This window comes from Triticum urartu, chromosome 7A (genome assembly GCF_056163025.1).
Source record: "Triticum urartu cultivar PI428250 chromosome 7A, HENAU_Tu73, whole genome shotgun sequence".
In the NCBI taxonomy this organism is placed as follows: Eukaryota; Viridiplantae; Streptophyta; class Magnoliopsida; order Poales; family Poaceae; genus Triticum; species Triticum urartu.
Window position 1 is genome coordinate 236,594,455 of NC_141879.1, and position 3,060 is coordinate 236,597,514.

Below are 3,060 nucleotides of genomic sequence, written 5' to 3' on the forward strand. Positions count from 1 at the left end.
CGTTTCCTTCTCTCCGGACGGCCGCCTCTGCTTCCTCTCCTATTCTGCTCCGGTGGAATCTTACCCATCGGTCCACGCCAGGTCCTGATCCGCCACCCCGGCCTGAAGCATCTACGCCCGAGGCCTCCTCAACACACGCTGGGGCGCTGCTTCTTCTTCTAGACGCCACGGCCGCCGCGTGGTCTGCAAGGTCGGGCAGACTAATCTGGCCGCTCGCTGTTGGCTCGTGACGGCCCGCCTGAACCTGACGTGTGCATGTACAAGTCTCATCCCAATGTGTGCTTGTGCTTTGTCCACATATGGCTGCTGCACCATCTTCCTCCCGTGAAGGCCCGTGACGTAGTGCACTAGCCTCCTCCACTTGATTCTGCTCCGCCGCCACCTACTGATTCCGATATGATTTGCTTGGCCGCTACGTTCGCTGTTTGACTGGTTGCCTTCTGATAAAAAAGGAAGCATAATGTCGTCTGGTACAATTTTCTCTCCACACTGTCCGCTGATTTTGGAAGGTGTACCCTACACTGATCCTGTCTTGCATATGCGCTTTTTCTCGGTGCTTGGTGCTCGTCAGCCTGTGACGTCGTCCGCCGCGGCGTCTTCCGCAGGTTGTGTTGGTCGCTCCTCAGCGACTCTTCTCACGACCTCTGCATATGGTGACCGTCGCTCTACATCGACTCCTCTCGCGACTTTCATTGGTAGTGCTGGTGCATATGTCTCCGTCGACTCCGCCTCGCATAGGCGTCTTCTATTGACGCTTGGTGCTTGTCTACATGCGGCCTCATCTCCTTCACTGGCATGTGTGGATACTACTGGTCATGCTACACTGCCACATCTAGCGGCTTCCACAGGTGGTGGTGGCCGCTTCTCTCCCGGTGCTCCCGGTGCTACTACGTCGACTACTTCAGCTGTGTACTTCACTAAGAAGGAGATTGCACGACTTCGCGCCCTGCTGGTTGCCTCTGACTCTCTATTGTCGGGCGCATCTATGTCGACCTCTTCAGTTGCGCCCCTGACCAAGCAGGAGATTGTGCGAGTTTGATGCCTGCTAGCTCCATCCTCCGGTTCTCCATCGACAGGTTCTGCTGGTTCTGTTGCCGACTCTTTTGGCATTGTGAGACCACCTTCTACACAAGCAGGTATATCTCCGTGGATTCTTGATACCGGAGCATCTTTTCATATGACTCATGATTCATCCACTCTGTCCTCTACTCGACCTCTCGATTCTCCTGTTCATGTTCTTACTGTTGATGGTACCTCTCTCCCGGTTACTGGATGAGGCATTCTTAGCACTTCTTCTTTTCATGTTCCTGATGTTGCTCATGTTCCCCGACTTACCATGCAGCTCATTTCTGGTGGACGGATTGTTGACTCAGGTTGTCGTGTCATTCTTGACTTTGACTCTTGTTCTGTTCTGGACCGTCATACTAGTACTCTCCTTGGTGTCGGTCCTCGACGTCGTGACTCTCAGGGTCTCTGGGAGCTTGACTGGCTTCATCTTCCGCCCGCTGCTGCTCCAGCCAGTCTCTCCTCCTTTGTTGCCTTGTCTACCAGCTCTTTTCAGCAGTGGCATCATCGCCTTGGTCACCTATGTGGCTCTCGTCTCTCATCCTTAGTTCGACGTGGTCTTCTTGGATCCGTCTCTGGCGGTGTGTCTTTAGACTGTCAGGGTTGTCGGCTTGGTAAACAGGTACGGTTACCTTATCCTCACAGCGAGACTGTGTCTCCGCGTCCTTTTGACCTTGTTCACTCTGATGTCTGGGGTCCAGCTCCCTTTGCCTCAAAAGGAGGTCATCGCTACTATATTATCTTTATAGATGATTTCTCTCGATACACCTGGATATATTTTATGCCTTCTCGTAGTGAGGTCTTATCTATCTATAAACGTTTTGCTGCCATGGTTCACACTCAGTTCTCTACGCCTATTCGTGTGTTTCATGCTAACTCTGCTGGAGAGTATATCTCCAAGATGTTGCGTGGAGTCCTTGCTGAGTAGGGTACTCTTGCCCAGTTCTCATGTCCTGGTGCTCATGCTCATAATGGTGTGGCTGAGCGTAAGCATCGTCACCTTCTTGAGACGGCTCGTGCGTTGATGATCGCCACCTCTCTTCCGCCTCACTTTTGGGATGAGGCTGTCTCCACCTCCACCTATCTCATCAACCTTCAGCCATCCACTACTCTACAGGGTGGTGTTCCTTCCGAGCGTCTCTTTGATCCTTCTCCTGATTATTCAGCGTTTCGTTTATTTGGTTGTGTTTGCTATGTTCTTCTTGCCCCTCGTGAACGCACCAAACTGTCCGCTCAGTCTGTCGAGTGTGTCTTCTTAGGCTATAGTGATGAGCACAAGGGCTATCGTTGTTGGGATCCTGTCGGTCGTCGGATGCGTATTTCTCGGGATGTGACTTTTGATGAGTCTCGTCCCTTCTACCCGCGTCCATCTTCATCGACCTTTGTAGTAGAGGACATCTCTTTCCTCACTTTTCCTGACACACCTATCATCCTCGCCGAGCCCTTGTCCATCCATCATACCCCCTGCTTCTCCGACTATTACACATCCAACTTCGCCATCTCTGATGGTTTCCTCACCTCGCTTGTCACATGATTCCGCACCTTCCTCTCCGGTGACATCTCCTTCTCGCTCACCTGAGTCTACCCCGATGGTTCCTCCTGGCATTCTTCCATCATTCTCTCACTTTTATACTCGTCGTCCACGTGTTGTGGATGCATCTATTGATGCGCCATCTGCTTCTGATGTGCCATCTTCCTCCTCTCATCCTACTTATGGCTTACGTCCTCGTCCGCTTCCGCCTGTTGATCGTCTTGGTTTTCCAAGCGCTGGTGCTACTGTTCTCGAGCCGATTTCTTATCGTCAAGCTATTGTTCATCCCGAATGGAAGTTTGCGATGGCAGAGGAGCTTGTTGATCTTGAGCGCACCGGCACGTGGGACCTTGTTTCTCTTCCTCCCGGTGTTCGTCCAATCACTTGTAAGTGGGTCTACAAGGTTAAGACTCGCTCCAATGGATCTCTTGAATGCTACAAAGCTCGTCTTGTGGCTCGTGGCA

General features: G+C 52.2%; 1 pseudogene; it reads left to right on the forward strand.

Annotated features, from left to right (window-relative positions):
• The first annotated feature begins 460 nt into the window (after window positions 1-460).
• Window positions 461-1,613, forward strand: LOC147959156 (uncharacterized; annotated as a pseudogene).
• The last annotated feature ends 1,447 nt before the right edge of the window (window positions 1,614-3,060 follow it).